The following is an 11,097-nucleotide window of genomic DNA, read 5'->3' on the forward strand; positions in this document are numbered from 1 at the left end:
GCCTCGTGATTAGTTCAGCTCAGGTCTTGCTTCCCATCAGGTCATGGAAAAACTTTCGGTTTCCAGAGCCTGCAGATTTCAGCATTAGAAATAAGGGGGGTGGGTACACCTGCCTATATTTGTTTGCTTGCATATTGCCTGTCTTCTCAACTGGAATTGAAACTCCAGGAAAGCAAAGACTTTGTCCACTGCTCTATCGGGAGCTCTTGGAACATACAGGTGCTTGATAAATAGTCGAAGAAATGAATGAGCAAGCCAGGGTCTAGGTATGGAGAAGTGATTGTCCTAAGAAGAAGAGAAACAGCATCGCTGAGCCGTGGGCAAGGTGCCTACGAAAATTATCTCATGGGGCACCTGGGTGGCTCAGTCGGTTAAACGACTGCCTTCGGCTCGGGTCATGCTCCCAGTGTCCTGGGATCGAGCCCTGCATCGGGCTCCCTGCTCGGCGGAGAGCCTGCTTCTCCCTCTCCCTCTGTCTGCCACTCTGCCTACTTACGCTATCTCTGTTAAATAAATAAATAAATAAATAAAAATCTTTTAAAAAAAAAAAAAGGAAAATTATCTCATGAACAACCCCCCTCCAAAATACCCATTTTAGTGACAAGCAAACAGGATTAGAGAGGTTCAGCAACTTGCTCAAGATCACACAGATAGGAAATAGCAAGGTCTAAATTTGAACCCAGGGCCCTCCCCCCCTGCCCTCCCCCCCAGGGTCTGCAAGCCTGGGCTCTTCTCTCTGCCTTGGGCTCAGAGAAGCAGTGACTTCCTGGAAGTCACACATCAGGGACACGACCTGTCTGATGCGGGATGCCCTGGCCACCGCAAGACCCTTGAGTCTCCACTGGGCTTCTGGTCCACGCTCTTGCAAGGGCAAGTTCATACGATGTGCAGGCAAGCCACTGGGCTCTCTTCTAGCCTAGCCAGGGGAATTGTGGCCAGAAGTGACCAGCCAGGTCTCTGGCCATGAGGAATGCTCAGAAAGATGTCCCTCCTGCTAACGCGAGCAAACTGGCACAATGGGAAGGAACACAGGCTGGAAAGAAAAACAGATTCAAATCCCTCCCTGTCACTCCCAGATATAGTGCTTCTGCCAAGGCCACTGCACACATCCCTGGGTCTGTTTCCTCCCTGGCAAAAATGGGTAGATTAAATCCCATCCAATGGAGTTCATCTATTTACTTAATAAACACATAGTGCTCATTCCGTGCCAGGCACTGTCTGGACGCTTGACAGTTATTCGTTCATTTAATCATCACCATGGTGGTATAAAGTAGTCACCATCATTTCATAAATGGGGAGACTGAGGTCCTGAGAAATCAGTCAATTGTAAACCCAGCGTTTGAACCTGGGCAATCTGGCTCCAGAGTCCATGCTCTTAACTTCCAAGCGGTACTTCTTAATGGGCAAAAAGAGTTATGAACATTTGTTGCGACGTACTACGCATTGGAAATTGTGTCAAGTATCTTAAAAGACATGATGTCCTCAACCCTCATGAAAGTCCAACTTGACAGATGTGAAGCACCCGGGGGGGGGGGGGGCACGGCGGGGTGGCTTCTGTCCCTGCATGGCTCCCAGGTACCATCAAAGGCAGCTGAGGGCAGTGGGCCACTTGACCCCGAACTCTCTCCTCCGTCCTGGGGGTAGAGGGGTAGGGACGTAGGGAGAGGAGGGGTCCAGGACAGGCTCTGCCCTCACTTGCATTTCAGCTCCGTTTCTAAATCAGAGCAGCAGGAAACTGACTGCCTCAGGGGACCACCTCCCTGCCCCCGCCTGACATTTCTGCACCCCTGGGATCGTGCTGTATAAGACACATCAGTTACTGAGTCACTGCCCAGAATCTGGAAATCCTTAGGTCATCCCAGACCTGCTGGTAACTGGGTGTGTGGTAACCAAGGGTGACTGACTTACTAGCCGTTTTCCCTCCTTGCTCCTTTCCCATGGCCTCCCTCCAGATTTGGCTCTGGAGTTCCCCCGTGGAGCCCAGGAATCTGCATTGTGATTTTTGGGGGACTCAGGCAAAGGTGAAGTGCACCAGGCCATGCTCCTCAGCACGGCATTCAAGGCCTTCCACAAGGTGGCCAGACCCACCTTCCCATCCATGTCTGGCTTCTCCCCCCTCCCCAGCACCACTGGAGCAATGCCCGGTAGGAGCTCAGTGGGTGCTAATGAATGAGCGGATGGCTAGGGCAGGCTGCCTCCCATTCTACACCTCAGCATCCTCACCTGTAGCCACGCTGTTCGAGGGGCCTTTGCGGGACCCTGAATGCCCTGACTGTGGGGGGACACCCTAGACAAAGGTATACCTCCCCCTCAGTCTCCCCATGGGACTTCAGGATTTTAATAAAGGCACTGATGTCCCAGGAAATACCCAAGCTTCTAAAAGGCCACCCTTAGGGGAGGAGCTATAGGGGTGGAACCTCACAGAGGGCTGGGGGAGAACAGAGGAGAGGCTAGGACTCCAGCAGGATCAGGGCTGGCCCGGGAGCCCTAGGCAAATCCCAACAGCAGGGACGCTGATTTTGCCTGGTCCTCAGTCTTGCCTGATCTAAGAAATCCAAATTGTGTGTGTGTATGTGTGTTTTAAAATCCAGATTCCTGGATTTACTGAATCTGAAGCTCACTGAAGGCAGCCTAGGAATCTGCCTTTTAATAAAATCCCCTGGATAGGGCGCCTGGGTGGCTCAGTTGGTTAAGCGACTGCCTTCGGCTCAGGTCATTATCCTGGAGTCCCAGGATCGAGTCCCGCATCGGGCTCCCTGCTCAGTGGGGAGTCTGCTTCTCCCTCTGACCCTCTCCCTTCTCATGCTCTCTCTCACTCTCTCTCTCTCTCAAATAAATAAATAAAATATTAAAAAAATAAATAAATAAAAATAAATAAATAAAATCCCCTGGATAATTTGTTTAGGGGATAGTTTGACAAATACCGTGGACAGGTGGAAGACAGCAGGCCCTGGCGTCAGACCGCCGGCCTGGAATCCTGCCACACACTTTGCAGGCAGGACTCACCCGTGGCAAACTAGCTAAACTGTCCGGGGCCTCAGCGTCCTCATCTGAAAAACGGACTGATCCACACATCGCACCGACCACAACGGTTGTTTAGCGATTTAACTCAGAATACTTTCAAAGTTCCCGACAGAACCTGTACAAAATGAGTCCAGTCAATATTTGATCCCTATTATAATTGGGTCTATCCAAGATTCAAATAAGGAGAGAAAGGGTCCACGGGACCCGGGTTCCCCAGACGCCTCCACCGGGTCACCAAGTTCAGTTTCCAGAACTCCCCCTCCCCCCGACCGCTGGTCCTCACCCACTTCCTGCGCTCGGGGCAGGGGGTGATCGCCGGGACCAGGGGGCTGCTTGGCCCGAGCCCCGCCTGACCCCACGCTCGCGACGTCCTCGAGTCCCCGAGGGGCCGTCTCCCCTGGCGTCTCCAGGTCAGCGCGAGTCCGAGGGGGTGCGCCGGGGATCCCCCAGCCCCCACCCCCGCCCCCGACCACCCGGGCCTAGCCGGCCGCCGCTCCAGACGCGGGGAGGGGCGGGCTCCGGGCGGCCCCCGATGGGGTCGGGGCGGCCCCGGGGGTCCCCGCTGCCGCCCCCGCCGGCGGCCGCGCCCCTCCCCGGGCCGATCCCCCGCTTCCGCCCCGCGCGCGGGCCCCGCGTCCTACCTGCGCTCCCCAGGTCCATTCGCCGCGCCCGCGCCCAAGCGGGAAGTGGGGGACCCCCGGGCCGCCCGTCCTGCCCGCGCCGCGCGGGGCTTTCCTGAGCGCGCCAGCCGGCCCGCCCCGGCTTCCTGCGCCCCGCCCCGCCTCCCGGCCCGCCGCAGGCCCCGCCCCGCGGCCCCACCGCCCTCCCCGGCGCCCGGCCCCCGCCAGCGGCCCGGGCACCGCGCCCAGCGCCCTCTGCGGCCGGCCGCCTACCTCGCAGCGGGCGGCCCGGGCCCCCCCGACCCGCCCCGCTGGGCGCACGGCAGCCCCCGCGGAGAACGCCGCAGTGCTTACCCCCGGCTCGCGGAATAAAGTCCCAGCTCCTGCGGGGGCTTCCCCGGCGGCCCCAGGCCCCCAGACGCGCTTTGCCGAGGGGCAGGTGCATCTGGGGCTGGGGCTGGGGCTGGGGCGGTGGGGGGCGGAGGGGGGCTGTTGGGCAGCTCTCTTCCTTCTCCGCGTCCCAACAGCCTGGCTTCTGGCTTCTGCTAAGTGCCCGTGGGTGTTTTTCCTTCTAATGTTGACTGAGCGCCTACCATATGCTAGGCACCGCAAGAATTTAGATAGTGAAACAACCCTTCTATCAATAATAGCTAGTACAATCTGGCAGGCTCTGCTCTGAGGCTCTGCACGGAGTAACTCATTTGATCCTCACAACAACCTTATAAGACGCTATATTACTATCACTCATTTTTTTACAGATGGGGAAACTGAGGCACAGAGGGGCAACTTGCTGAGAATTACTCAGCAGGTGTGGGATTTGAACCCAGGCGCCATAGACCACTAACCACTGGACACCAAAAAAGCCCCAGGGGAGCCAGACGGTGGGGAAGAACACTGAGGAATAAAGTATTTCAGGTAATAAGAGGTCCCAATAAAAAAGTAAAACAGAGAGGGACCTATAAGGTGCTTGAAAGGTTTCCCTGATGAGGAGATATTTGAGCTGATATTTGAGAGAATATAGGGGAAGACTAGTTTAGGGAGCGAAAATAGCATGTGCAAAGCCCTGGGGTGGCATGTTGGAGGAATTGTCTGAAGGCTAGCTTGGCTGGAGAGCTTTGAGGAGGGGAGAATGGGAGGAGGTGAAGTAAGAGATGTGCAGACTCAGGCTGGGTAGTGCTGGGGACCCAAAGAGTAATTGGACCCCATCTTAGCCTCAAAGAGCTCCTGGTCTTAGAGTAGAGACAGCTCCTCAGAGCCAAGGACAGCCCAATGGGGTTGCTGTGGTTGGGGGGTGAGCCGGGGAAGCAGGAAGTAAGGTTGGCTTCCTGGAGGAGGGGACACGGTACTTCCATTCTCTTTTTTATTATTCTTTATGCACTCACTCTTTCTTGGCACTCACTCTGCTGCCTAACCCTATGACAAGTGCTGAGGACACAGATATGAAGATACGAAATAAACATGATCCTTGCTCTCTGACCTTATAACTTAAGTGTCAGTAGACTGTAGAGAGTCTGGGAGTCAAGGATGGCTTCCTGGAGGAGGTGGCCTCTGATGGTCCCTCCACAGGTCAGTGCGGGAGAGAGAGGGAGAAAAGGGAAAGGCATTCAGGCAGAGGGGACAGGGTGAGCAAATACCTGGAGGCGAGAAAGACTACAATTATTCAGCATCTATATACTGATGACTCCATGTGCCAGGCCCTGAGCTGGGGGGTGGGGAGAGTGAGAAATACAGACCCATCTCCCGCTTTCCTAGCCCTGGGGGTCTGGCTCGGGCCCTGACAAGTAAGAACCGCAAGCAGTTGGGTGTAATGAGAACTGGAGGGGGGCAGCCCAGGCAGACAGGCAGAGAGGCCTCATCAAGGACAGGAAGCTTGGCCAGACAAGCTGCGAATTCTAACAGGTCAGATGGGGATTCTGCATTTCACATGAATTCCACGAAGAGCAACCGGGGCAGCTGTAGGCATTGCCTTCACTGAGGAATGTTTGATCCTGCCTGGAAAAGCTTGCACACACATTCACGCCCATCCTTGCAACCACTCACTCACATTCCCCAAACACGTTCACAGTCATGGACTCACTCATCCACACACACACACCCCTGTACACATTCATACTCATCCACGCACACTCATTCACCCATATGTTGGCATTGACTTACACTCATCCACACACTCCACGTGTTCACACTGATGCACACTCACAGCGCCACACACATTCACACCCACACACAGGGACTCAAACTCATACACAGGTGATCCTTGAACACCACGGTGGGGGGGGGCGGGTCAGGGCCGCCAACCCCTGGGCAGTGGAAAATCCACGTATAACTTTTGACTCCCCAAATACCTAACTACTAATAGCCTACTGTTGATGGGAAGCTTACTGTTATGTGTAATCAACATAAACAGTTGATTAGCCCATATTTTGCATATCATATGTATTATATACTGTATTTTTAGAATAAAGTAAGCTAGAGATGCCTGGGTGGCTCAGTCGGTGAAGCGTCTGGCTCTTGATTTCGGCTCAGGTCATGATCTCAGGGTCATGAGATGGAGCGCCGAGTCGGGCTCCCCACTTGGCATGGAGTCTGCTTTCCCTCTTGCCTCTCTCCCCCACCTCCTCGCTTGCACGCACGTGTGCTCTCTATCTCAAAATAAATGAGCTCGAGAGAGAGCACACATGCATAATGACTTGTATCCACCAATATAGCAATGTGAACCCTGGAAGCCATCAATCTGTTTACTGTCCCTACGGTTTTCCCTTTTTCAGAATGTTATACAGGTGGACGAAGCCTGCATATAGTCTCTTAAGACTGGTTTCTTTCACTTAGCAATATGATTTTAGGATTCCTCCGTGTCCTTTTGTTGTTGATCGCTTTTTTTTTTTTTTTAGCGCTGAATTCCATCATCTGGATATACCACCGTTTATTCGTTCACCCATTCCAGGACCCCTCAATTGCTTTCAGTCTGAGGCAATTAGGAATAAAGCTGCTATAAGCACTTGTGTGCAAGTTTTGCTTGGGCATGTTTTCAACTCCTTTGGGTAAATACTGAGGACTGCAATTGCTGGATCATATGGTCAGAGAACACTTCATTTCATAAAAAACTTTCAAACACTCTTCCAAAGTCTATACCCGTTTGCACACCCCCCCACCCCCAGCAACCAACGAGAGTTCCTGCTTGTTTGCTTTCTTGCCAGAACTTGGTGTCGTCAGTATTTTTGGATCTTAGCTCTTAGCTAGTCTGGTAGGTGTGTAATGGTGTATATCAATGTTATTTTAATTTGCAATTCCCTAAAGGACATATTATGTTGAACATCTTTTTACATGTTTCTTTGCCGTCTCTTAGGTTACTGATTTTAGAGTTTTCTTCATTTCTAATATCTGCATTCAATGCTATAGATTTTCCTCTAAGCACTTCTTTTACCATACCTCACAAGTTTTGATGTTATGTTTTTATTTTGTTTATTTAAAAATACGTGTTAAAATTCCCCTGTGATTTCTTCTTATTCTATGTGTTATTTAGAAGTGTGCTTTTTATTCTCCAAATATTTTGGGATTTTCCAGCTCTCTTTCTATTTTTTTAAGGGGGGAGGGGCAGAGGGAGAAGGAGAGAAAGAATCCTAAGCAGGCTCTATGCCCAGCGTGGAGCCCGACAAGGGGCTCGATCTCGATCTCACGACTCTGAGATCATGACCTAAGCCGAAATCAAGAGTTAGATGCTTAACCAGCTGAGCCACCCAGTTGCCCCGATCTCTTTCTATTTTTGATTTCTAGTTTACTTCTGTTGTAGACTAAGTGTATACTTTATATGATTTCTAATCTTTTAAATTTGTTGAAGTTTGTTTTATGGTCCAGAATGTGGTCTGTCTTGGTGAATGTTCCATGTGAAGTGTTCTGTGAATGTCAGTTAGATCCAGTTGACTGATAGCGCTGCTTGGTTTAACCATATACTTACTGATTTTTGCTTCATGATTCTGTCAGTTACTGAAGAGGTGTTGAAGTCTCCAACTTCCAATATTATTAGTATCCAATAATTATTATTACCCAGATAATAGTGGATTTGTCTATTTCTCCTTGCAGATTGATTAGTTTTTGCCTTATATATTTTGACACTCGGTTGTTAGATGCATTTTGTATGTATTTTGACACTCAGTAATTAGATGCATAACATTAAGGATTGTTAGGTCGTCTTGGAGAACAGACCCTTTTATCGTTATTTTTTTTTTTTTTTAAAGATTTTATTTATTTATTTGACAGAGAGAGACACAGCGAGAGAGGGAACACAAGCAGGGGGAGTGGGAGAGGGAGAAGCAGGCTCCCCGCGGAGCAGGGAGCCCGATGCGGGGCTCGATCCCAGGACCCGGGATCATGACCTGAGCCGAAGGCAGACGCTCAACGACTGAGCCACCCAGGCGCCACCAGTTATATAATATCCTCTTTTATCCCTGCTAATATTCCTTGTTCTGAAGTCTGCTTTGTCTGAAGTTAATATGGCTACAGCTTTCTTTTGATGAATGTTAGCATGGTATATCTTTCTTTATCCCGTTAGTATTCATTTAAGTACATGTATACATTTGAAATGGGTTGCTTGTAGACAAAATGCAGTTGGGTCTTGTTTTTTAATCCACTCTGAGAGTCTCTGTATTTTGGTTGATGTATTTAGAGCATCCACATTTGAAGTGATTATCAATGTAATTAATACTGTCAGGACTACTATCTACCATATTGGTTAACTGTTTCATATTCATTGCACTTATTTTTTTTTTCTTAAAAAACATTCTCTTTTCTGCTTTCTCTGGTCTTCACTGAGCATCTTATATGATTAAATTTTCTCTCCTCCTTTAGCATATCAATTATACTTCTTTTTTTAAAAAGTTTAATGCTTGTCATAGAATTTGCAATATGTATTTACAACTTAATCTAAATTCACTTTCAAACAACGCTATATTGTGTTACAAGTAGTGCAAGTACCTTATAACAAAGTTTTTTCAATTCCTTCCTCCCATCCTCTATAACATTGCTGCCATTCATTTCACTTATCCGTATGCTATAATCACCCAATACTATTATTACTTCGAATAGTTATCTATTAGGTCAATTAAGATTTTTTTTACAATTTAATTTTTAATTTTCCTTAGTTTATTTCTTCTCTGACACTCTTCTTTATGTAGATCTGAGGTTCTGACAACATTTTCTTCCTCTCCAAAGAACTTCTTTTAACATTTCTTGGAAGGCACATCTATTGGCAACAAATTTCCTTGGTTTCTGTTTGTTTGAGAAAGTCGTTACTTTTCCTTCATTTTTGAGGGGTAATTTCACTGGATGCTGAATTCCAGGTTGGTGGTCTTTTCCTTCAATACTTAAATTTTTCACTCCACTCTCTTCTTGCTTGCCTGCTTTTGACAAGATGTCTGTTTCTTTATAGATAAGGATTTTTCCCCCTTACTTGCTCCTTTTAAGATTTTTTCTTTGCCTTTGGTTTTCTGCAGTTTAAATATGATATGCCTAGATACAGATCCTTTGATATTTATCTTGCTTGGCTTCATTCTTTTTTCTCTCTACATACCAGTGTGGGAAATTTCTTTTGACATACCCTCAAGCTCACCAGGCTGTGTCCAGTCAACTCATGTGCCCACCAAGGGTGTTATGCATATCCGTTATAGTGTGTTTTTTCCTAACATTCCTTTCTGATTCTTTCTTAGAGTGTCAATTTCTCTGCTTGCGTGGTGTCTACTTTTTCCATTAGGTCCTTTAACATACTAATTTGTAGTTACTTTCAATTGCCTTCCTGTCTGATGTCTCAAATCTGTATCATATCTGAGTCTGGTTCCTATGGTTGCTTTATCTTTTCAGGCTGTGTTTTGTCTTGCCTTTTAGCATATCTTGTAAATTTTTGTTGAAAGCCAGGCATGATATGTTGCATAATAGGAACCAAGATAATTGGGCTGCCAGTGTGAAGTTTTATGTTAATCTGTCTAGGAGCTGGGCTGTGTTTAATAATTTGCCGTAGCTGTAGATGCCAGAGGCTTTAGTTTTCTCTAGTTTACTTTTTTTTTTTTTTTAACCCTCTGTGGTCTTTGGGTTTTCCTAAGAATTCCTTCTTAAATAAAATGTCTTTTATGTATTTATTGTCTTTTATTTATTTTATATATTTATTGTCCTTCAGTTGTCTCAGTTGTGTTCCACTGTTATTATACGGGAGCTCTGTTGATGTGGCGGGCAGGTGTTGGAGAGGAGAAGCCGTCTATAATAATATAATTAAATCTCGGTTTTCTAGTGGGCCTGAGTTCCTGGTCCTTGACCTTCAGAAGCATTTCCTAGACTTTTTTTTTCTTGCCTTTCCAGAGACAGGAAGGTTAGATGGAGCTGGAGTCCACCTAACTTTCCTTCCCTCAGCTCCCAAGTGGCTCTGGTAAAGTAGCCTCCCTTAGAGGGCAGGCCTTTGTTATGGAGAATGCTCTCTGTGCATGTCAGAATGGTTACTTCCCTCCCGCTCCTTACCCCAAAACATGAAGGGATTTTTTTTTTCCCTCTGATATTAACTGGGAGAATGTGGTAGGCTCCCCGAGGTACAATCTATGAAAGTATGGGCCCCTAAGACTGGCCCCCCAGTTTTCATCTCCCACAATTTATCAAAAGTATCACTTAAGTGTTACTACAAATTATTAGCCGTAGTGGTTTCTGCATCCAGTAAGCTGATCTTAGCTGTGAAATTCTGTGTTCAAATTGTCTCCCCAGATTTCAGGGTGGCAGCATGCCCTGTGACCTCCCTCCCCTGAAGGGTCTAGGAAAAGTCCTCGGATCTTCACTTTGTTCAGCTTTTCTCTTGCTGTGAGGATGGCACTGATGACTTCCAAGCTCTTTCCATGTTGGAGCTGAGACTCCAAGTCCTGTCTCCCAAGTTTTAAACCTAGTTGTCTAAGTTTGTTTTCCCCAGAAGCAGACTCTGAGATTAGGATTCTAACCCAAGCAGCTTACCTGGTCAGTGGTCCCAGGAAAACCAAGAGAGGTATGGGAAGTATGACTGGGAAGGGAAGGCATGAACACAGTTTGCATCACCGAGCAGGCAATCTCTGTGGTCAGCTAAGTCTCAGCTCTGCTGCAGAACTCTGGGAGACAGTGTAGAACATGCATCGGAAAGTCATCTCACAAGCGGGGAGAGAGCTGGGGTATTTATACACCTACTCCTCTCAGCCAATGGCTCAGAGCTGCTGGGGTGGAAGTGGGACAGGGACCGGGAAGGGGAGCAGAGAAGGCTCCAGCAACCAGGAGACAAGCCCTCAGGCAAAGAGCTGCTTGTACTGGAGGTTGGGAGTCAGGAGATGGCAAAGCTGATGGGACACGGGAAGGAGGGAATTGCAACAGGGTTGCTCTGCCTCTAAAATGAGGAATGCCTTCCTTTTCTGAGCAAAACCCACCCTGATTCTTCTAAAAGCAGCATGATGTATAAGTT

General features: G+C 48.4%; 1 protein-coding gene and 1 long non-coding RNA gene across 5 annotated transcripts in view; one reads left to right on the forward strand and one right to left on the reverse strand.

Moving 5' to 3' along the window:
* IL4R (interleukin 4 receptor) overlaps positions 1–11,097 on the reverse strand; it is a 74,742-nt gene that overhangs the window by 35,582 nt on the left and 28,063 nt on the right. For 2 of the 4 annotated variants that reach the window (XM_036090668.2, XM_036090678.2), the window contains exon 1: positions 3,666–3,790. The exons of 1 other annotated variant lie outside the window; for it this stretch is intronic. The gene's annotated coding sequence lies outside the window, so the exon portion shown is untranslated. Of the gene's footprint in view, positions 1–3,665; positions 3,791–11,097 lie in introns of those variants that run through there. One more of the 4 variants, XM_036090670.2, reaches the window with a different exon arrangement.
* On the forward strand, positions 3,949–6,733 carry LOC118534686 (uncharacterized). The gene is made up of 3 exons (XR_013448789.1): positions 3,949–4,083; positions 4,403–4,559; positions 6,536–6,733. It is a non-coding gene; the product is annotated as an uncharacterized LOC118534686 (long non-coding RNA).

This window comes from Halichoerus grypus, chromosome 6, assembly GCF_964656455.1.
Source record: "Halichoerus grypus chromosome 6, mHalGry1.hap1.1, whole genome shotgun sequence".
In the NCBI taxonomy this organism is placed as follows: Eukaryota; Metazoa; Chordata; class Mammalia; order Carnivora; family Phocidae; genus Halichoerus; species Halichoerus grypus.